Here is a 25,234-nt window from a genome sequence, read left to right as displayed (position 1 = left end):
GAGTTGTAGTCCCATCTTCCTTAGAGTTTCTGAAAAGATGATGTTGAGTCCTGCTCCTCCGTCAATTAGTACTTTTGTGACGGTCATGCCGGCAATGGTCGAATCTAGAACCAATGGGTAATGGCCTGTGTTTCCTATGCTGGTCCACTGGTCTTCTCTTGAGAATTGGATTGGGTACTCTGACCAGTTGAGATATCTTGGTGTAGCGGGTTCTGCGGCCATAATTGTTCGTAGCGCTAACTTTTCTTGATGTTTGCTTCTAGAGTCTAAAATCTCGGCAAAGATTACTGCTACTGTCCCTCTAGATTTTTGGAATCCCTTGTCATCATGGTTGTCTCCTTCTTTTTTTTGATTGTCTTCTTTATTGTTTCCCTTGCTATCTTTTCTAGTGTACCTTACATTGAAGGTGTAGCAATTTCCGATGGTGTGCCTCCCGTTGGGGTGCAAAGGGCAACGCATGTTCTCAATGTCGTCATATCTTCTGGGCTTGGTGAATTTCTTTGATTTGTCAGCCATTGCTATCATGTTGTCTAGACCTCGCTTTCTCTCCTAATGTCTGTTGTTTCGAGAATTTTGCCTGTCTGGGTTGTCTCTGTTGTTCCTTTCCGGGAATCTTTCTTTCGTTTTTTTTTTCGTCGTAATCATCTTTTCTACTGTTCTTCTGAATTCTTCGTTATTTCTTGGGTTTTCTTTGCAGAAGTCTTGGAATTGCCACCTAGCCATGATTCCGTGAGACAAAGCTTCGATTACTTCTCGTTGTGTGATGTCATGTACTTGAGCCCGTAGTTCGCCAAATCATCGATAATAATTTCTGAGACTTTCACCTCCTTTCTGCTTGAGTCCTTTTAACTCTGCGTGGGTGATTGGATGTGTAATAATTCCCGCAAAATTTTCATAGAAAGCTCTTTGTAAGTCTTCCCAATTTCTGATTGATCCGGGATTTAATTTGTCAAACCATTGAAGCGGCATGGTTTCTAGGGCCATGGGAAAGAACAAGGTTTTGATATCATCGTCTCCTCTGGCTAGTTCGATCGATTGTGAGTAAATCCTGAGCCATTGCTTTGGTTCGGTCTTGCCGTCGTATTTGGAGTGGTTGGACGGCTTGAATTTGTGAGGTAGTCGAATCAATGCAAGTCTGTTTGCAAAATAGGGAAATCTATCGTGTGTTCTGGCTTCTGTATATTCGGATTCTACGCCGCCTTCTTGCCAGCTGTCGTCTTGGTAAGAGTAGTTTTGTGTGGCCGTCCAAGTAGGTGCTCTACTCCTATCCTTTCTTGGTTGGCTCGACTCGGTTATTTTGACTGTGATTCCTACGGCTTCCTCCGTTGTGACTTCCACTTGGTCCTAGTCTTTCGAAAGCAGACTTCCTTTGATTTTGGTCTTCCTGTTCATGAGATGTTGCCTTTTCATTGTTCGTTTTAAAGATTGTTGATCAGAGGAAATCTCAAAGCTGTTCTTGTTTCTCATTGGGGTGTGCGGTTGCCCTGAGTTCTTCTAGTGCCTCCCGAATCTTATCGTAGGGAGTACTCGCTGCTCGTCCTTCTTCGATTTCTCGTTCTGATTTTCTTCTATTGTACTCGGCTAGGTCTGATTCGTATTTGATCCAAGTGTCTTTCCGTTGTTTCGCATGGCGTTGTCATCCTTGTTTCAATTTGTTCTTCCTTTCTCTTGCTTGCCTCTGGCTCTCAGTCTCACCATCGTATCCCTGGATAAATGGTGATATATTGGACTCAGATTCATCTGAAGACCTTACGTCGGGTGCTTCTAGGGGATCAATGGTGATCGAGGACGATGAATCATGAGTACTTCTCTAGTGTGAGTTGTTCTGTCATCGTCGTTGATTTCCGTACTGGCAGAGCTGTTGATGACTTCAGTAGAGGTCTCAAAGTTATAGATGGAATCTCCTTCTTGGTAGGGTAGAATTGCTGTTGTCGTGTCATTGACTAGTTGGGCGTCGTCATCCTCAGGAACGGTATCTGGCCAGTGAATGATGCAGTCTTGAGATGTAATGGTAAAAACGAGACCTTCCTGGGCTCCCTTCAGTGGCATTCTAAGCATGGGATAAGTGGATCCTTCGTGCCATGTCTAATACGATGTCGCCATGTTGTGGAGTCCAAATGGAAAAAGACCCGACTTCTTTGAAGTATTCCAGGTGTGTTCCGAGTAGTATTCTTGATAAGTTGACGTCATGTCCCGGAGCTTTGTCAGAAAAGAACTCGATTTTCCAAAAGAACTCGGATAAGACTTCGTTTCAGAAGCGGAACTTGAGTTTGAATCGGATATGTGAACTTGCGAGAACTAAGTCGGATTGAGCTGTGCGAATCTTCCGGCAAGCTGATCTGTCGTTATCGTCAAAATAGGATAATCCTAATGATGATCTGATTCTTCAATGAGATGGCCTTGGAGCTTGCCATCGTCGTCTACCTTGCAGATCCATGAACCGAAGATGAAGATCGATCCCTTTGAGAAGATCATGCTGTCGAGGTCCATCAAGCTCTCGGATGCAAAGTCGCCGAAAGCCCCTACCTAGCGCGCCAGCTGTCGATGTTTGACCACCGATAGCCTACCACGGGGGTACCCGGGGCAGTATGTTCGAGCTTCGGCGTATGCTGGACTTGATGGTTAACGCAAGAGACAGTCGATTTATCCTGGTTCAGGCCCTCGATCGCAGATCGAGTAACAACCCTATGTCCAATCGGTGTTTAGCCTTTGCGTTGGATTGATTATGAAGTGTTGTGTCATACAATTGCTCTGTTGAACTCCCGATCCAAGGTGCCCTGCCCTCCTTTATATAGTCAGGAGGCCAGAATCCTAGTTGGTTTATAATGAGAGTTCATAGTAGGATTATAGAGTAATACTACTACTATGATTACAGGAGGAGAATCCTAATTGGACTAGGTCTTCTTCCTTCCTTGTGGGGTATCCTGTGGGTCCCGTACTGACACGTCCATCCTCTCGTCGACCAGAGAACGCCATGCGCCGCCGACCAGACATTCTGTCTAAAGCTAAGTCACGCTTTAATATTCTTCTAAATATTCTCCAATCTTCGTATATCGCCATAATGTTTCTCCGAGCTATTTTCTCCATGTTTGCTCTCCAAACGATTTTTCGAACTCCCGAACAGTCATGTTGATGCTCGGATGTCCCCAGAGACGACCCTGTCTCTGGCTCCTCCCTACACGTGCACGAGTGTCTTCCCTCTGCGTTATGGTGGTCGACAGCGGCTCCTTAGCGACGCCTGTTCCTCCTACACGTGCATGGGCTCCGCGCTCAACGTTATGTTTAATGGGCTAGCTAGGGCTAGAGACTCAGCTACACACTAACTGGTTGGGCAGTTTATATTAAATATAAATACATCTTCACACCAACTGATCGCCAAGCGCATACGCTATTTCATCGTCATTGCTGATTTTTCCCCGGAGTTCATATATTTTTACATCATGTATTACCTGTTCTACATATTTGTATTGTAGGATCATCATCCAGGTGATTGGACCACCTGGTGCTCGGACTTCTCCACCGATCAACTAGTCGGACCGCTAGGTTCATGGACTCCGTCGCCGACCAATTGATCGGACTGTTCACCAGTCGCTTCTACTCAATGCTCACTTCGTCGTCGACTAGTTGACCAGACTGTTCGTCGCTCGTGCTTCATCGCTAGCTACGTCGGGGGCTCCTCGGTTCTCGAACATCGCCAGCTATGCCGGGGACTCCTCGGTGCTCGGACATCGCCAACTACGCCGCAGACTCCCTTGGTGGTCGGATCTTGCTATGTCTCAATGGTGTGCTATCAAACTGCTCCAAGCTGTTCAGATCAGGGTGCTGATCTTGGGCAGCACATCTGGGGTCTTGATACGCACATGTCAGATGATGTCGGCAAGCTTTCAGACTACTGTTTCTGACCCTGCCACCATGTGACCACGTCACCTACTATGAGGCTCGAGGACTAAGTGGGCACACTTCACCTTGTGGTGAATGTCCTTTTTCTTCTTTTGAGGCTACGCTCGGGGACTGGCTGCCTACTCGGCTGGTCTTCTACTATTCTTCTACTTTGGACCCTGGCACCATATGACTACGTCATCTACTGTCAGGCTTGGGGACTAAGTGTGCACACTTCACCTTATGGTGAATGTGTTTGCTTTAATCTGGAAGACTCCGCGCCTCCCAAAGCTAAAGAATTCTATCTCCCTTCTTCATGGTCAGACTCTAAGTGGGCACACTTAGTCCACTATGAAGAAATTTTTTATTCTAAACTTGAGCTCCTTACACCCTTATGGCAAGCCATACTTGGGTTACACTGCTCAGCAACAGTTCACGCTGCTCGACAACGGTTCACGCTGCTCGGCGACGGTACACGCTGCTCGGCAATTGCTCACAACTGCTCGGCAACTCATCACGGTGGTCGGACCATGAGTTTGATTGCTCGGCTTTGTTCGCACCTGCTCGGACAAGCTCAAGACGGCATTGCACAACGGGTACAAGGCACTCAGGGACTAGCTATGGGGGGTACGACCCCGGATACCCACGATAGACCACATGGGTTGTGCCCCCAGGGGCGGCCCAGCCCACAAGATGAAGCCTTGCGGGCACGACTCTGCTCGGTGTCTTCCACAAGACATCGGAAAGATATCCTAAAGATACTACGAGATCTGTTAGGGTACGTGTGATCCCAAGATTCCTGTAATCTGTTATTACTTTCTAGTTATCTCTCAGATCTAACCGACCCGTAACCCTGCCCCCTGGATTATATAAGGCGGGCAGGGACCCCCTCCAAACTCACGTAATATCATACGATAGCTAATATAAACCAATAGACCACAGGAGTAGAGTATTATGTCATACTGACGTCCTGAACATGTCTAACTCGTGTGTCTTTGTTGCCTTCTTGTTCTTAATCACACGCTTCTCTGTCGATCAATCTACCTTCATGGGATACCCCTCGGAGGACTGTCGACGATATTCTATCGATAGAAAGTAAACACCTTTTCTTCATGCTACTGTTTGCATCGTGTCTTCTGTAACTTCAGTCATAACATGCATAAATGGATTTCCATTAATACAAGGACAATCCTCCACTGGATTAGCATAACCTTGATTGATGGTTCTAGGCACTTGTTCACTAGCATTACAAATGTTATTGACCGGACATTAAGAAGACGCAGCCAAGCTATAAAAAAATATATGCGTAGGTATCATTAGTTAAGATGTTATAAGCCAGTGGTAATGACTTCAAAAATATATAGGAACACATGACTTACTTATGTCCTTCAATGTTGTCTTCATCTTGAAAACCAAGAGCATCATCTTCATCATCAGAGACAACATCATACAATGAAGACTCTGAGCTAGCATAACCAGAATCATCCACAACAAGCCTATTAGGAGAATCAGGAGTAACATGGACTGCATCGGCCCCATACTTATTCGTCATCCCTTCATTGATGATCTGGTAGGTTGAAGAAGGATGATAGCCATTAGGGTTTTTTCTAGGTAGCATGACCATTCCTTCTATGCTTAGAATAGATTCAACAGCCGTCCTAGAAGAAGAGGAACCAAGCAAATCTTGAAAAGTGCCATGCATCCCTAGTACATAAGAAAACACCATGCTCAGGAAAATTGAAATAAAAGTATGGGTAACTCTAGGATAAAAATAAGGGATTGTATACTACTATAAGTTTTTATTTAGATGATTACCTGAAAGAGAATCAGTCGATCTGGAGAGGGTGGAATCAAATGGACCTGGAAACATGCGGTCTTGCGCAGAAAAATTATACATTTTTCCAAAAGCATCTATGGGCGTACCTAAATTGCTCATCCCATGCTTAATAACACCGGCGCATGGAAGATCTAAATGTGTGGTACCCTAACATAGATGAAAGGAAAACAAATAACCTCACTGGATTTTTTATGAGTTTGTTCACACAATATTGACACCATCCACCAGACCAACAATTACAAAAAAAATGATAAAGATCTGATAGCAATAAATTAATTAATTTTGATTGTTTTTTGGTCTGGAAAATAATCTATGCCTCAACAAATATACAATAAACCGATGTTACCATTTATGAATACACTTCCAATGAGCAGCACAAAGAGTTACTGCTATAGCCAATAGGAGATTTGTCTAGCATAGTAGGCTATAGCACTTGCTAGTTATGTAATGAAGTGTCCAAGTTCAGGTTTAGGTTTACAAAAGCCAACATTACACATTAACAACATTAGTCCAACATATGCAATATGATAGATTTGTCTAGTAATTCCAAAAAAAATAGGTTCATTCTTCATTCTTAATTTTGGCAAGTTCATATGTTTAAAGGAGTACAAATTCAGAGGTTCAGAGGCAAGTTCAGTGCATCACAGGTTCAGAGGCCATAGTATTACAAGTGTGCAGCCTAACACTTGTTATCGAACTATTTAGGTTTTGATCAATCCACATTCTGTTAAAGTCAAAGTTCTTGTACAATATTCCTCAAGGACCAGATATTTAATGACAGTCAGATAGCCTGCATTAGACTATGTGTTCATAACAATATACATTCTGTTAAATTCAGAAGAGATTCAACTGTAGTCCTTAGAAGAAATTTTTTGAAAGAACCAGGCATACTTGATTACCCACAGACAAAAAGAAGCTACTGTGCTAAGGGCAAAGTGAATTGAAGTATGATAAGTCTTGAATAAAAAACATGGATTATTTACCACTAACAATACAGGAAAACATCATATAAATTGACAAAATGGCAAAAGATGAAATTACAAGCTATATCACAGAAGAATTTGCTAAAATAATTACCTGGAAGAACATTGGTTGGTCCCAATATTTTTGAATCAAAGAGACCTGTAGACAGTTTGTCTTGTACACAAAAACTATCCATTGTCCTAGAAGCAACTCTAGGCATGCCTAGATTGCTCCTGCCATGCAACATAACGCTGCAATGTGCAGGATCCAAGTGTGTGGGGTACCTTAACATACGCAAAATGAAAACCATTCATCTCATGGTGTGAAACAGTTATTTTATTCTACTAATGACACCATTGCTGTTGCTATTGCTATTGCTGGATCAGATTGTGGGGGTATGGCCCCCGGTATCCTCAAGACAAGACATGGGCCGCACCATCAGAGGTGGCCCAGCCCACAAGATCAAGGTGTGCACGGCGCTGCTCGGCGTGCACCGCAAGATATTGTATAGTACCAAATAGGCTACTTTCCTTGTAACCCTGCTCCTCCAAACTATATAAGGAGAGGCAGGGGTCCCCTAGCGGACAAGATACATCACGATCGATACATCTTAATACAATACATCAGAACACAGGATGTAGGTATTACGCCATAGTGACGGCCGAACCTGTCTAAATCTTGTATCTTGGTGCTTGTATTACCATCTCGCTCCTGATCTCGCTCACCTCTACGACAAATCTACCATCGTGGGATACCCCTCGGTGGACTGTCGAGCATCTTTTGTCGACAGTTGACGCGCCAGGTAGGGGTCTGCGCTTGATCCCATGGTGAGCCAGATGGACCTCAAATCAACAACGCGTTCTCATCATCAATCTCGTGGAGATCCATGCCGGTCCACGACGATGTTTCATCGCTGGCTACACCAGCCCCCGAGACAGCAGATCCAATCTCAGAACCACCTCCGAGGTCGCCTTCACCAACAAGTCACCGCCCGCCAGGTGCTCGCCGACCAGATAACGCCATACGTCGCCGACCAGACATTCTGTCTAAAGCTAAGTCACGCTTTAATATTCTTCTAAATATTCGCCAATCTCCGTATATCGCCATGATATTTCTCCGAGCTGTTTTCTCCATGTTTGCTCTCCAAACGATTTTCTGAACCCCTGAAGAGTCATGTTGATGCTGGGACGCCTCCAGAGATGGCCCTATCTCCGACTCCTCCCTACACGTGCACGAGCGTCTGCCCACTGCGTTATGGGTGGTCGGCAGCGGCTCCTTAGCGACGCTTTGTTCTTCCTACACGTGCACGGGCTCCGTGCCCCGCATTATGGTTAACGGGCTAGCTAGGGCTGAAGACTCAGCTACACACTAACTGTTCGGGCGGTTTGTATTAAATATAAATACATCTCCGCTCCAACTGATCGCCAAGCTACATACGCTATTTTTTCTCCGGAGTTAATATATTTTTACATCATGTACTACCTGTTCTACATGTTTGTATTGCAGGATCATCGTCCAGGTGATTGGACCACCTGGTGCTCGGACTTCTCCACCGATCAACTGATCGGACCGCTAGGTTCATGGACTTCGTCGCGGACCAGTTGATCGGACTATTCGTCGATCGCTTCTACTCAATGCTCACTTCGCTGCCGACCAGTAGACCAAACTGTTCGTCGCTCATGCTTCATCGCCAGCTACGCCGGTTACTCCTCGGCGCTCGGATTCTTCATGCTCGAGGACTAAGTGGGCACACTTCACCGCTCGGTCATCGCCAGCGACGCCGGGGACTCCTCGCTCCTCGGTGCTCGGTCATCGCCAGCGACACCAGGTACTCCTTGCTCCTCGGTGCTCGGACATCGCCAGCAATGCCGGGGACTCCTCGCTCCTCGGTGCTCGATCATCGCCAGCGACGCCAGGGACTCCTCGCCCTTGGTGCTCGGACATCGCCAGCGACGCCAGGGACTCCTTGCTCCTCGGTGCTCGGACATCGCCAGCGACGCTGGGGACTCCTCGCTCCTCGGTCATCGCTAGCAACGCCGGGGACTCCTCGCTCCTCGGTGCTCGGACATCGCCAGCGACGTCAGGACTCCTCGCTCCTCGGTGCTCGAACATTGCCCGCGATGCCGGGGACTCCTCGCTCTTTGGTGCTCGGATATCGCCAACGACGCCGAGGACTCCTCACTCTTTGGTGCTTGGTCATCGCCAGCGACGCCGAGGACCCCTCGCTCTTCGATGCTCGGACAACGCTAGCTACGTCGGGGACTCCCTTGTTGCTCGGGTCTTGCTACGTCTCGTCAGTGTGCTATCAAGTTGCTCCATGCTGTTCGAATTAGGGTGCTGATCTTGGGCAGCATGTCAGGGGTCTTGATACGCGCATGTCAGACGACGTCGGCAAGCTTTCAGACTTCTTTTTCTTTGACCCTGCTACAAGATTTATTCTTCATCTTCCAGCAGGCTTGGGGACTAAGTGGGTACACTTCACCTTGCGGTAAATGTGCGCTTTTCTTATCTCGAGGCTACGCCCGGGGACTGGTTGTCTGCTTGGCTGGTCTTCTACTTTTTGACCTTGGCACCATGTGATTACATCACCTACTATTAGGCTCGGGGACTAGCTGTGGGGGTATGGCCCCTGGTATCCTCAAGACAAGACATGGGCCGCACCATCAGAGGTGGCCCAGTCCACAAGATCAAGGTGTGCACAGCGCTGCTCGGCGTGCACCGCAAGATATTGTATAGTACCAAATAGGCTACTTTCCTTGTAACCCTGCTCCTCTAGACTATATAAGGAGAGGCAGGGGTCCCGTAGCGGACAAGATACAACACGATCGATACATCTTAATGCAATACATCAGAACACAGGATGTAGGTATTACGTCATACTGACAGTCGAACATGTCTAAATCTTGTATCTTGGTGCTTGTATTACCATCTCGCTCCTGATCTCGCTCACCTCTACGACAAATCTACCATCATGGGATACCCCTCGGTGGACTGTCGAGCATCTTTTGTCGACAGTTGACGCGCCAGGTAGGGGTCTGCGCTTGATCCCATGGTGAGCCAGATGGACCTCAAATCAACAACGCGTTCTCATCATCAATCTCGTGGAGATCCATGCCGGTCCACGACGATGTTTCATCGCTGGCTACACCAGCCCCCGAGACAGCAGATCCAATCTCAGAACCACCTCCGAGGTCGCCTTCACCAACAAGTCACCGCCCGCCAGGTGCTCGCCGACCAGATAACGCCATACGTCGCCGACCAGACATTCTGTCTAAAGCTAAGTCACGCTTTAATATTCTTCTAAATATTCGTCAATCTCCGTATATCGCCATGATATTTCTCCGAGCTGTTTTCTCCATGTTTGCTCTCCAAACAATTTTCCGGACCCCTGAACAGTCATGTTGATGCTCGGACGCCTCCAGAGACGGCCCTATCTCCGGCTCCTCCCTACACGTGCACGAGCATCTGCCCATTGCGTTATGGGTGGTCGGCAGCGGCTCCTTAGCGACGCTTTGTTCTTCCTACACGTGCACAGGCTCCGTGCCCCGCATTATGGTTAACGGGCTAGCTAGGGCTGAAGACTCAGCTACACACTAACTGTTCGGGCGGTTTGTATTAAATATAAATACATCTTCGCTCCAACTGATCGCCAAGCTACATACGCTATTTTTTCTCCGGAGTTAATATATTTTTACATCATGTACTACCTGTTCTACATGTTTGTATTGCAGGATCATCGTCCAGGTGATTGGACCACCTGGTGCTCGGACTTCTCCACCAATCAACTGGTCGGACCGCTAGGTTCATGGACTTCGTCGTGGACCAGTTGATCAGACTATTCGTCGATCGCTTCTACTCAACGCTCACTTCGCTGCCGACCAGTAGACCAAACTGTTCGTCGCTCAGGCTTCATCGCCAGCTACGCCGGTTACTCCTCGGCGCTCGGATTCTTCGTGCTCGAGGACTAAGTGGGCACACTTCACCGCTCGGTCATCGCCAGCGACGCCGGGGACTCCTCGCTCCTCGGTGCTCGGTCATCGTCAGCGACACTAGGTACTCCTTGCTCCTCGGTGCTCGGACATCGCCAGCAATGCCGGGGACTCCTCGCTCCTCGGTGCTCGGTCATCGCCAGTGACGCCAGGGACTCCTCGCCCTTGGTGCTCGGACATCGCCAGCGACGCCAGGGACTCCTTGCTCCTCGGTGCTCGGACATCGCTAGCGATGCCGGGGACTCCTCGCTCCTCGGTCATCGCTAGCGACGCCGGGGACTCCTCGCTCCTCGGTGCTCGGACATCGCCAGCGACGTCAGGACTCCTCGCTCCTCGGTGCTCGGACATTGCCCGCGATGCCGGGGACTCCTCGCTCTTTGGTGCTCGGATATCGCCAGCGACGCCGAGGACTCCTCGCTCTTTGGTGCTTGGTCATCGCCAGCGATGCCGAGGACCCCTCGCTCTTCGATGCTCGGACAGCGCTAGCTACGTCGGGGACTCCCTTGCTGCTCGGGTCTTGCTACGTCTCGTCGGTGTGCTATCAAGTTGCTCCATGCTGTTCGAATTAGGGTGCTGATCTTGGGCAGCACATCAGGGGTCTTGATACGCGCATGTCAGACGACGTCGGCAAGCTTTCAGACTTCTTTTTCTTTGACCCTGCTACAAGATTTATTCTTCATCTTCTAGCAGGCTCGGGGACTAAGTGGGTACACTTCACCTTGCGGTAAATGTGCGCTTTTCTTATCTCGAGGCTACGCCCGGGGACTAGCTGCCTGCTCGGCTGGTCTTCTACTTTCTGACCTTGGCACCACGTGACTACATCACCTACTGTCAGGCTCGGGGACTAGCTGTGGGGGTATGGCCCCCGGTATCCTCAAGACAAGACATGGGCCACACCATCAGAGGTGGCCCAACCCACAAGATCAAGGTGTGCACAGCGCTGCTCGGCGTGCACCGCAAGATATTGTATAGTACCAAATAGGCTACTTTCCTTGTAACCCTGCTCCTCCAGACTATATAAGGAGAGGCAGGGGTCCCGTAGCGGACAAGATACAACACGATCGATACATCTTAATGCAATACATCAGAACACAGGATGTAGGTATTACGTTATACTGACAGTCGAACATGTCTAAATCTTGTGTCTTGGTGCTTGTATTACTATCTCGCTCCTGATCTCGCTCACCTCTACAACAAATCTACCATCGTGGGATACCCCTGGGTGGACTGCCGAGCATCTTTTGTCGACACAGATTCAGATACAATAAAAATGATTTACACTCCTATTTAGTTTCCTTGATGACTCAAACCTATACTCAATATACTCCATAAACTAAAACTTGCTAGATTGACTATCTGAGAGAGATTATGTAACATATCCTTCTCTAATTTTGCAATAAGAAAATGGTGTGAAGCAAATTTTATTGATGACTCAAACCTCTACTTTAGTATACACAACTCAATGTTTATTACAGATGCAAATAGGCGGAGTGGGATTAGGATAAAAATCAGAGGTATGCACAATAGCTCAAGTAGCCACTTACTGTAATCATATAGTATTTGTAGCACGAATCAATGGATAATTTAACAAACTGATGAGTTGGTCCAATAGCAGACTGATGTGAATGAAAAATCAAAGTTTTCTGTGAATCCATTGAGGACTGAGTCACAGTCAATGCTAAGGTGAGTTCTCTATATAATTTTTCTCTATAATTAAGGTAATTTCTCTATAATTTTTTTGTCGGGCCAAAGAATCCTATGGAAGTTTGCTATAGCCCAGGGTGTCACAAACACTTGGCACTTCCACGATATTATGAAGATGAGCACAGCAATCACTATTTGTGATGCTTGGTTTGTTCAAGAATAGAAATACAGTAGTACTCATATGTGTCATGTTTTCAACAAACCTTTAGAGAATTACCTGCATGAGAACTCACAGATCTAAAGGTGGTAGAGCCATAGAAAATTGGAGAACCGTCCTCACAAATATTGTCCCTATTCCAAACACCATTGTCAGCTTCCCTCATAACACTACTACATAATCGATTTTTAGGGGCGGCTCGTAACCATTTGTAGGGGCGGTTTGGTCAGCCGCCCCTACCGAACCGTATCTACAAATCATGCATTTGTAGGGGCGGTACCCAGGCCGCCCCTACAAATCGATTTCTAGGGGCGGCTCGTATTACCAGCTGCCCCTACAAATCGATTTGTAGGGGCGGCTATAGTACCAGCCGCCCCTACAAACAGGTATTTATAGGGGCGGTTTAATCTAGAACCGCCCCTACAGTACGTTTTCCCACAAAAAATCAAATTTTCAATTCAAAATCGCATTGCCGAACGTCCCACGACCAACGTTTCGAACCACGTTCGCGTTGCTGAACGCCCTGCGACCAATGTTCCAAACCGCGTTCGCGTTGTCGAACGCCCTGCGACCAACGTTTCGAACCACGTTCGCGTTGCTGAACGCCCCGCGACCGCGACTACAAGCACAAGAGTATTCTATAAACTACAATTACAAGTCCAATTCACAAGAATATATACAATCCATCATTAAATATATAAATTCCATACACATTCTTATCAACGTCCTAGAGCTAGCCTTTCAGTCTCACGAAGGTGTTGGTACTGAGGATTTATACCTAACTCAGACTCTCGGTCATGGTAGGCGCCTCTGATGTGTACAATCTGGTCCAATATGAAGTTGCAAAGGTCGCCGACGAGCTCTAAGAGTTGGTCATCCTTGTATGGGTCTCTTTTCATTCCTTTCTCTTCTCTCCACTACAAGAGAACAAGTTTCAGTTTAGTATTTCATACCATGTATGAAGTTTTTATACTACGGGTGAAGAGGTTCAAACTTACCCTTAAGGGGTGTCTCCTGTAGGCACCGGTGTTACTCATCATAGAACATATATAGTATCCACAACGTACACTCCAAGGCCTCTACTTGGGGCACTGTGTGTTTTGCATATGAAAATGTTAAGTAATGCTTTTGATAGCCATGTAACGGAGTACTGAAGAAGTAAGTTACACTTACCGCACATAGTGTTTTTATAGCCAGCTTTTCCTTCCTTGCTAGATCATGCCTTCCATGATGATTAGTGACATAGAACCTAAATGCCCTGTTCGAATTATTTTAGCAAATACAGCTTGTTAGTATCCAAAAGTGAACGTTACAAGTATGTATACAAACATATAAGCTAATGAGGATTGTCGATATGTATACGTCTTGAGAATCGATTTGAAGTCTTTGTATGTCACTATGTCCCTATCTAATGAATCAAAGACCCATGCCATGCTCCTCCCGACATCGACAGCTATACAAATCTATTGGTTGCTGCATGGATTTAATCATAGAACTAGATAAGCTCTTTTGCATCGAATAAAATATATCGAAGAAAGCTTTAAGTATAGAGCTGAACTTACTCGAAGTTGTATGGTAGCCATATAGTAGAGTGTTGTTGGAGATTTTTGAAAGCCATGGCAATGTATGCCGCAACCTTAAGGGACTCTTCCCTTAGTTTCGCCGTACGAATGCGCTCTTTCTCCCGAAGAGTCTTTGCAGCAGCTAGCTCTTTGGCATCCAGTGTCCACCGTTTAGGGTAATTAAAATTTATTTGGGCTATAGCTTGAGGGTCTACATACCCGGCTTTCACACTTGGCATTTGTTTGACAATGTGCACTTGCATTCTACAAATCACGACGTGGGTTAGTTACAACAAAATTTAAAGATTACATTCATATCATATCGGGAGGACAAGGACTTACATGCACCACATGTGAATTAGATTCATCTCCATTTCTCCTAGGTGAAAGCATGTGTGCATGTCATTGAAGTCAAAGACAATTTTCCTGACTGGGCTTCCAAATGTGCTAGTGGGGAAGCATGCTTGTATGATATTTATGCTCATTGGGAGAACACGCAAGTACCAATCATGGAACCTTCTCATTCCAAGTGGTAGGCGTTGGATGTCCCAGTTTGGTAGGAAGGGCTTGCCTCTTTCATATGTTTTTGGGCAATCCTTTGACCATTCGATGGCATCAACATTTGGATACTGCTTTGTAATTTGATGGAGTTTGCTAGTGACGGCTTCCTCAGAACCCCATGATGGGACTTTTTTAACTTGGTTCTCAGGCTTGAACTGGTCATGGGAATACCACTTGGACACCGATGAGACGTCTTTGATCAGAACATAAACTAGCCTTATGTTGATTGGAATCTTCTTTCAAAGTTCCCATTCAGGCACGTCCTCGTCTTCTTGTGCATCACCTTCTTCAGGAGGCACTCGTTGTTCATGTATCGGTTGTGCTTGTTGAGAAGACTATGGCATCTCATCATGCACTTGCTCAGTATGAGCTAGAGAAGGTTGTGGCATCTCATCAGGCACATGCTCGCTAGGAGGCGAGGAAGAATGTGGCATCTTAGGAATGTGGGGGTCACGAGACGGTGAAAATATCTCCCTGACCTCAACAACTCGCTCCAAATTTGGGAGAGGGGAGGCGGTGAAGAAGCAGTCAATATAATGTCCCGTTTGTGCCAGATGATGAACTGCCCCATAACATCTTCGATAACACTAGCCCCTCGGGAGTTGCGTAGTCTATCCTCCACTATATGAACTTAGGCTTCACTATATGCACCTCGACCCTAGTGTAGTCCGGTGGTATCTTATTATTGTGGTGTAAGCCACTAGGAGGATGTGCGACACCCATTGCCACCTCCATCACAGTGTTCTGCCAGCCGCTGAGAAACACCAAGGTGCAACTAGTTGGTTCTTGTATACGATCGACTAGGATTGTGGCTACAATGGAACCTTAGCTGCTAGGAACTTTCAGAGGGCTGCCAACTAATGCCAGTTCTCCCGATGGCGTCACTAATATATGTGGCTCCATAGATAGTCCTTGCTCCTCTAGCGCCTTCGCAACTAGAGCCTTCACTTGGAGCTCAAGACTAGTCTCCCGGTCTCGGCCATGTTTCTTGTACATGTGCCTGTCCTCTTCGAATCCTTGCTTCTAGATCGTCCTTTTCCCTAGCCCCCTGGTGCGGCCTGTGTGCTCCTTGTTTCCCAAGCCAAGTCTAAGCTTGTCCCTCTCTCTCTGGAAGGATTGAATGAGCCCTTATCCTTGTCTTCAGCATATTTTAGTATCCTTGATACCACCTCTTAGGTCTCCGGCTTATCAAACCTAAGATTACTGCCGGATGATTCTGTACTCATCGCATATATCCAGTTCCTTGAGCATACCTTCAAATTTGTCACATCGATATTCCCAGCAGCTGTGGCCTCTTCGTCCATCTTCCTAAACTGTTCTTCCTTGGCATAGTAGCCACCGAGGCCTAGATGATGGTGGTGTTTGTTCCTCTTCGCCAGCTCAGTGTTACGGGCACTGAGCTCCAATGCCTCTGGTGAAGTCTTCTGGGCCACGAGCTCCTCCCATTGACTAGGAGTTATTTTGCTGAACTCGTTGAAGGCAGTTAACCCCTTTTGGATATACTTCATGTTGAGCTCCGACCTCCAACATCGGAATGACTCTCCCATCATCCTGATAGCATTGTTTTTACCAATTCGTGCTTACCCTCTGGAAATCTAAAATTGAGCTTCAGCTGCCTATCCCATAGTGCATTCTTTGTGTTCTCTGGTACCTCTTTCTAGTTAGGGATTGCTGGGTTCAATTTATCTCTTACTAGGGCCCCGATCGCATTACGGAATCGTCCTCTTAACTCCTTCGGCTCAAGGATCTCCCATGTTGGCCCAACCTCTGTTATCACATAGCATGCCTTATTTGGATATAGATTTCCTTTTCTATCCCCTCATTTCCTCTTAGGCTTGGTAGTCGTGGTTGTGTCTTGAGGTTGTGGAGCAGAGGCATCGTGATCCGTCCCTGTGGCTATTGCCTCTGCTCTCCTTTCCTCTACTCCATCTTGTCCAGCGAGATGTCACGGACATCGATGTCGTCTTTTCTGAGTTTCAAGAGGGACCTGTATATATGACAGGTCAAAGTGTTAGCAGAGGTAGCACAGCCAAAGTTTTAGCAAAATTTACAAGCTAAGGCTTTTTCCCTACCTCCTCGTTTGGGTCAAAATCCTTGTCCAAATCTTCCTCCATTGGCCTCCTTCTGGCTTCACATGGGAAAGGATCCTTGGGACTTTCATATCCCTCTTCTGAGTCATCATCATCATCATCCTCTTCTTCGCCTTCAGCAGCCTCTTCTGCTCTTCCTTCTGCTCCCCCTTCCTCCTCGTCATACTGCTCCTGAGTAAGCATCACTTCTAGATCCTTTTCTAACTCGTTATTGAACTGCTCCTGAGTTAGCTGGTCCTCTAGTGCTTGCTCCTCATTGGTTGGGTGCTCATCATGCTCGGGGCATCAGGCTGCACTATCTGGTGTCCACAACATTATTTCACGCTTTGTTCTAATAGATGCAAGAAAGTGTGCTTTAAGTACGTGAGAAGGTATAAGAAATCAAAAAGGGCTATAAACCAAAGTAGTCCTATAAAACAACAATATATCAAAAAAAGTAGTAGCAGTGGTAGAGGCCTCAGAAACATGTCAATCATCATCTGATCTTGAACTTGGAGCATCAAGGCATCATAACAGAGAAGAGAGGAGAAGGTAATGTAGGGGCGGCTGCTAATGATGCCAAGTTCCTCACAAGTTCTTGATCATCAACTCATATTCCATATAATGTATGGACTTGGACAATTTTATCATCGGCAAAACAAAGGAGAGGAGAGGAGAGGGGAGATTTGGCAAAAAAACCAACAGCTGCTTAGCAAACATAGTGCAGCAGCTGATGGCAAAAGATAGGACAACAAGTCATGGGCGAGTCCTAGGAGATTTGGCAAAAAAAAAGCAATAGCAGCCAACAGTTAGTAGCTAGAAGTATCAAGTAGTAGTAGTAAGTAGAAAGTAGTTGAGTAGAGTAAGTGTAGCAGTAGAGTGGTAGTAGTAGAGTAAGAGCAGCAGCCACTTAGGAGTAGCGAGTAGTAAGAGGAGTAGTAGGAGTAGTAAGAGGAGGAGTAGTAGGAGTAGTAAGAGGAGTAGTAGTAGTAGTGGTGGTAGGAGGAGTAGTAGTAGTAGTAGTGGTAGGAGTAGTAGTAGTAGTAGTAGTAGTAGTAGTAGTAGTAGCAGCAGCAGCAGCAGCCACTGCACACCAGCAATATATAAGCAAAAAAATAGAGAAGGAGTGGTAGTAGTAGAGTAAGAGCAGCAGCCACTTAGGAGTAGCAAGTAGTAGTAGTAAGTAGAAAGTAGTAGAGTAGAGTAAGTGTAGTAGTAGAGTGGCAGTAGTAGAGTAAGAGCACCAGCCACTTAGGAGTAGCGAGTAGTAAGAGGAGTAGTAAGAGGCGGAGTAGTAGGAGTAGTAAGAGGAGTAGGAGGAGGAGGAGGAGGAGGAGGAGTAGTAGTGGTAGGAGGAGTAGTAGTAGTAGCAGCAGCAGTAGCAGCCACTACACACCAGCAATATATAAGCAAAAAACAGAGGAGTGGTAGTAGTAGAGTAAGAGCAGCAGCCACTTAGGAGTAGCAAGTAGTAGTAGTAGTAAGTAGAAAGTAGTAGAGTAGAGTAAGTGTAGCAGTAGAGTGGTAGTAGTAGAGTAAGAGCAGCAGCCACTTAGGAGTAGCGAGTAGTAAGAGGAGTAGTAGGAGTAGTAAGAGGAGGAGTAGTAGGAGTAGTAAGAGGAGGAGGAGGAGGAGGAGGAGGAGTAGTAGTGGTAGGAGTAGTAGTAGTAGTAGTAGCAGCAGCCACTACACACCAGCAGTATATAAGCAAAAAAACAGAGGAGTGGTAGTAGTAGAGTAAGAGCAACAGCCACTTAGGAGTAGCAAGTAGTAGTAGTAAGTAGAAAGGGGGGGCATCCAGAGTATCTTCTTCCTTCCATCTATTTTCTGTCAGCCTAGTTAGTTCCTTCCTTCTTTATAATCGATAGCTACAGAAAAGGATAGTGTGATAAACTAGCATCCTGAACCAGACATGACCGAATACAGCAAGTCCTGCTCAACTTCTGTTTCTCATATTCCACCTCAGCAGCATGAAGAGTAAGGTCAACATAAACTTTTTATCAAGACATTCTTATCCTAGAGACAAACACAACAAAGAGGCCAAAACTTTATTTTCAAATAAAGATTCCTTCGTCAAAAAAACACAACAAAGAGGATCAGAAAATGAGATATAGACACTCAAGCAAGGGCAAACAACCAAAAGAATTGGATGATAGAACTCTGTCTTTGCCCTCAAAACATAACTCTATCTCAACAATGCTAAAAAAAGAATCGAGTAAGTTCACATTGTAGAACATATCAAACTGGAGCTATGGAAAACCACTACTAATGAGTGACACCATTTTGCATATAACAAAACCACTACTACTAGAGGAAACCAGCTAATAGTTTTTTTATTAGCGGCCTATTAACTAACATATTAGCTTAGCTCTATTTGGATCCTCTAGGTAATAGTTAGTAGTACTTAGCTAAATAGTAAACTAGCTAATAGTTTTTTAATTAGCGGGCTATTAACTAACAACTAACTATTGGAGGAAACCAGCTAATAGTTTTTTATTAGCGGACTGTTAACTAACATATTAGCTTAGCTCTATTTGGATCCTCTAGGTAATAGTTAGTAGTATTTAGCTAAATATTAACTAACATATTAACACCAGTTAATAATTTGCATTGACTATAAATAATTTATTTAGTATCAGCTAATATTTTTTATTAGCTAAATAATTTATTTTGAGCTATTAGTTAGACTATAGGTTAGCTAGGGTGTTTAGATCCATCAGAGCTACTTTTAACAGCTAACAATTAGCTTATAGGATACAAACAAAACCTAACTCATACGATCAAGAGTATCGTGCACATGTTTATAAGCTACTGGTAGACATGGCAAGTGGACACCACTTGCAACCAAAAGAGATAAAATGATGTTAATAATTTTTAGTCCCCAAAGATTAGAGATGATTTAGGGTAAATGGCCGTTTCAGGTTGTTATTATTTTATATTTCATAAGTGTTCTCAATCAATATAATAAGCTCGGCCACTTGAGCTGGTTGCATTGTCTTGTCAAATATTAATAAAATCTGAATATGTTACGCAGCGATAGGATAAATCTAGGGACAATGGTTTTTTTTTCCCAATCCCAGCTTAGAACAGAGAAATCAAGAATCCCCGATCTCAAGAAATAGAGAAATCAGGTTTCTAATTGCAGAATTAACCGACCAATCAATTAAGACGTCCAATTAAAGAAGAACATTAGGGCATCCAGTACCAAGATGTAGGTCTAAGCCCCAGACGAGATGGCACGGCGCAAGGTCTATATATATCCATAGATAGATAGGTACCTGGAGCTTGAGAAGTGGAAGAGTGTTTGCTGATGGCGGAGAAGACGACGAGGAGGCCGGGCGCGGGGCGCCGGGAGCCTGCGTCGTCGGCGTGCGGGGGCGGGACGCTGGGGACGACCGCGGGGCGCCGAGAGCCTGCGTCATCGGCATGCGGGGGCGGGACGCTGGGGCCAGGCGCGGGGCGCCGAGAGCCTGCATCGTCGGCATGCGGGGGCAGGACGTCGGGGGCCGAGAGCCTGCGTCGTCGGCGCGTGGGGGCGGGCGCTGGGGGCCGGGCATGGGACGCCGAGCGCCGGGGGCTAGTGTGGGCGGGCGTGGGCGCGGGACCGGCGGCGGAAACCCTAGGTGCGCGAGGCAGCCTGACGGCGTCGGAGGAAGAAGACAGCGCACAGACTAGATGACTCCCGTGCGCCCTCCTTTTTATACTCGAGACTATTTGTAGGGGCGGTTCCTGATCCAGCCGCCCCTACAAATGCATTTGTAGGGGCGGTTCCTGATCCAGCCGCCCCTACAAATGCTTTTGTAGGGGCGGTTCCTAATCCAGCCGCCCCTACAAATATTTTTCATTTTTTAAAATTATAAATTCTATATTTTTTATATCATAAAAACACAAAGTAATATAAAAAAATTATGTATATGCACAAATATAATATTTTGTATTATTCTATATAAGAAGAAATATATATATATAAACAATTTTAGTCAAAACAATATAGAAAACAAAAAAACAAAAATTAAAAATTTGAATTTTAAAACTTCGACTATAATTTTATGACATTAAATGAATAAAATGAAAATATTGTAAACATAAAAGTTGCATAACTCATCAACATATACAACTTTTATTTTGGTTATCTTGTCATGTGACTTTGTTTGAATGATTCAAATTTTGAAATTCAAACAATTTCAACTTAAAACAATATTTTGAAAGAGTAAATGATTTCAGATGAAAAACTCATAAATACCAAAGTTGTAGAACTCATCAATATGTACAACTTTTATTTTGATCATATTTTCATTTGACCAAATTTGAACAGTTGAAATTTTGAATTTCACTAAATGGCAACTTCAAACAAGATTTTGAAACCTTAAATGATTTCAACAATAAAAGTCGTGAACATAAAAGTTGTTGAACTCCTCACTATCTACAACTTTTATTTTGGTCACTTCTTCATGTGACAAAGTATTAGTATACATTGTTCATAAATTCACATATGACTCATAGTTTTAAGCCTGGGCGTTCGGGTTACCCGATTTTTTCGGGTCGGGTAATTCGAGTAATTCAAAATTCAGGTAATAAAAATTGCTACCCGATATTACCCCCGAAAAAACACTACCCGCAAATTTGGGTACCCGATAATTCGGGTACCCGATAATTCGGGTTCGGGTTCAGGTATTACCCGATATACCCAAATTTACAGAAAACAACAAAATACACTAAATTTCAGTAGCGATCTATACATAATTTCAGCAGCAATTTGTATAGAATTTCAATAGCAATTTGTAGAGAATAATATATTACAGTCACTCATTCAAATAGAGAGAATTATATTCTAATAAAGTGATAAGTTAAATGGTTTAGCTAACAACACATGATGAATATAAAGACAAAACAAATCTTTGGGTAGTTCGGGTAGTTTGGGTACCGGGGGATATTACCCGAATTACCCAAACTAATTTTGGGTAATCAAAATCGCTATCCGAATTTGGGATCGGGTACCTCGGGTTCGGGTAATTTGAGTCCGGGTTCGGGTAATTCGGGTACGGGTAATGGGTATCGGGTATTTTGCCCAGGCTTACATAGTTTCATGAACTATACGAGAAACATGTTGATTTATGAACAATGTTTAATATCACTTTGTCAGATGAAGAAATGATCAAAATAAAAGTTGTAGATCTTGATGAGTTATACAACTTTGGTATTCATCACTTTTTCAGCTAAAATTATTTAATGATTGAAAATCTTGTTCGAACTTATTATTTTTTTAAAATTGAAAATTTGAAGTGCTCAAACTTTGTCAAATGAAAAGAATGACCAAATCAACACACTAACTTGATAGGGCAAGATTTTAGAAAATTTTAGGAAAAAAATCATCACATTTGGAGTTAGTATGAGGAAGAAAGACTAGTTACAAATTTTACCCAGAGATTAAAAACAAAAATCACAACTGTTCATGATGATCAATGATGAACAAGTGTGATTTCTCTTTTTAATCTGTGGCTAAAACTTGTAACTAGTTTTTCTCCCTCATACTAACTCCAAATGTGATGGTTTTTTCCCTAAAATTTTCTAAAATCATGCTCTATCATTTTAGTCTAGTCATCTATCTTTGTCACTAATTTTGAACAATTCAAATTTTAAATGTTAGAAAATGACAGCTTCAAACCTTATTTTCAAACACTAAATGATTTCAGCTGTAAAGGTGATGAATATAAAAGTTGTATAACTCATCAAGATCCTCTACTTTTGTTTTGGTCATTTCTTTATTTCATAAAGTGTTAAGTGATTTCATAAAGTTTTAGTAGTAATAGAGTGGATGTTCAAATAGAGTCATCTGGATGTTGCAAAGGGTAGTCTCACACACATGCATAAAATGTAGTCTCACACATATACAAAAATATGTAGTCTTACACACGTACATAAATATATAGTCTCACACGCATGCATAAATCAAGTCTTACAAACACACACTTACACAAACACTCCACGTTCAACAACTAGCTAGCCCATTGTAACGACTTTCCCCTTGACATCTTTTTGTTCCCATGGCATTATGTCTTTGGGGAGGTTCTTTTCCACAACACTGATCTTCTTAGAAAAGTCTGTGAATAGCGGCATCTCATCGTAGTTATTGTAAGCTTCAACATCGTTCACGCCATCAACTCTAATAATGTGCTGTTTCCCGAAGGCAACCACGTGCTTTGTCTTCTTCTTCGGGGGGAGGTTACTTTGTGGGTCAGACATATAGAAAACTTGTGTGACACGTGAAGCGAGCACCCAAGGGTCATCTTGGTAGCCTAGATTCTCGAGGTCTAGGACTCTCAATCCGATCTCGTTTAGTTGGTGTTGTTTGATCCAGCAGCATCAAAATAGGGCCACCGTTATATCCCTTCCATAGTCAAGTTCCCATATCTCTTCAATGATGCCAAAGTATTAGATCTTTAGCCCTAATCCATTGAGAGCCTCTATTCGAACGCCATTGTTTTGGTTCACATATTTACTATCCTTTGCGTGGGTATAGTACGTATACCCATTGATCTTATAAGCATTCCAAGATGTCACTTGTCTTGATGGCCCCTCCGCCAACCTACTGATGGTAATAGAGTCTATGGTTTCTCCAGGCGGTATGTTTTGGTTCTTCAACCATGTAGTTAGTCATTGCTTGTGTTGTTTCATGACCTAATCATCTGAACGGCCATTTCTCTCCACCATAATGATAGCCAAGTGTTCATCAATGTACGGTTGCATCAGTTGTGTACTCTGCAAGACACTATAATGCACCCGACTCACCTCTTTGTAATCATGGTCGATGAACACTTTTCTACCATTGGTGCCCTTCCCAGCCAGCCTACCCTTGTGACAAGAATCGGGTTTACCAATCCCTTTCTGTACTTTTAGGTACTCTTGACAGCACTCGACGACTTCTTCAGTACTATAACCCTCTATCACGGAGCCCTCTAGGTATGCTCAATTATGCACGTATCGACTTAGAACGGACATGAACCACTCATAGGACCACATTTCATGCAAGTAGCAAGGGCCTAGCGCCTGTATTTGATGAACCATGTGCATCATGAGATGTGGCATTATATCAAAAAAGCAGGAGGTAAACACATCTCTAGTTGGTTTTGTGTCTCCATCACAAATTCATGTAGGTCACTCAGCTCTTACTTGCCAATCGTCTTCTGTGAGATCTTCGAAAAGAAGTAGCACATGCAGGTGATGGCCATTTTCAAGAACTCTGGCTTTATAGCCCTGATTGCAATAGGTAGAAACACTGTCAGCATCACATGGCAATCATGAGCCTTGCAGTGTGTTATTGACAAGTCCTTCATCGACACTAGCTTCTTCACATTTGCTGAAAACCTAGTTGGGACTTTGATCCCCCTCAGGAAAGTGCATATAGCTCTCTTCTCGTCTGGTGTTAGGTTGAAGCACGCCGCGGACAGAGTGTATTTTCCATTAGCCTCAGGTACCGGGTGAAGTTGTGCCATCACGTTTAGTTGCACCATGTCTTTCTGTGCTTTCAGACCATCATTTGACTTGCCTGTGTCCATCAAGGTAGCAATGAGACTCTCAAAGACATTCTTCTATACGTGCATAGCATCAATGGCATGGGGGACCTCCAAGTCTGGCCAATAAGGCAGATACTGAAAGAAGATCGATTGTTTCTTGAAAGGTACGCCTTCAATAGGAGGTGTGCTTCTATCTCTGTCCGTCCCATCCGGATTCTTCTTTCCATAGACGATGCGTATGTTTTTCACCATTTTGTACACGTGTTCTCCGTTATGACGTCTCTCCGGAGGGGGTTCAATCTCTGGGGCGTTGTCATAAAATCTAAAGAACAATTTGTTGTGGTACTTATGACTTGTCTTTAAGAAGCGTCGGTTCCTTAGGTAAACTATCTTCTTGGATGCATCTAGGTACACCCATGTAGTACCATCCAAGCAAACCAAGCATCCCGTCTTTTCTTTGATCTGTCTAGACAAAGCAAATAGCGTGGAGTAATCATTGGTAGTAACAAATATTATTGCTCTACATATGAAGTCCTCCTTTCGGAACGCATCGTACATCTGCTCCCCATGCCTCCATAGCCTCTCCATTTCTTGCATCAAAGGCTCGAGGAACACGTCTATATCAATGCCTGGTTGTTTAGAGCCAGAAATAAGAATAGTGAGGAGAAGGTACTTTCTCTTCCGACACAACCATATTGGGATGTTGTACATGGTCAAGATCACTGGCCATGTGCTATGGTCGCTCATCCTCTCATTGAAGGGATTCATTCCATCGGTGCTCAAGCCAAACCGTACATTCCCTGGGTCATCGCTGAATTCTTTGTGCTTCTCATCAAACCTTTGCCACTGACTACAATCAGCCAGGTGTGCAATCTTATCATCATCCACCTTGCGCTCATCATCCCACCATGTCATGAGTGCGGCTTCTTTAGGGTTTAGGAAGATACGTCTCAAGTAGTTGGTCACTGGCAGGTACCACATTACCAAGGCAGGAATTCT

At 44.7% G+C, this 25,234-nt stretch overlaps 1 pseudogene; it reads right to left on the bottom strand.

The window, feature by feature from the left end:
• Window positions 1-4,914: 4,914 nt before the first annotated feature.
• LOC136543272 (uncharacterized) lies at window positions 4,915-5,815 on the bottom strand (annotated as a pseudogene).
• Between the last annotated feature and the right edge of the window lie 19,419 nt (window positions 5,816-25,234).

Source organism: Miscanthus floridulus, chromosome 3, assembly GCF_019320115.1.
Source record: "Miscanthus floridulus cultivar M001 chromosome 3, ASM1932011v1, whole genome shotgun sequence".
NCBI classification, from domain to species: domain Eukaryota; kingdom Viridiplantae; phylum Streptophyta; class Magnoliopsida; order Poales; family Poaceae; genus Miscanthus; species Miscanthus floridulus.
This window is presented reverse-complemented; position numbering and strand designations above follow the sequence as displayed.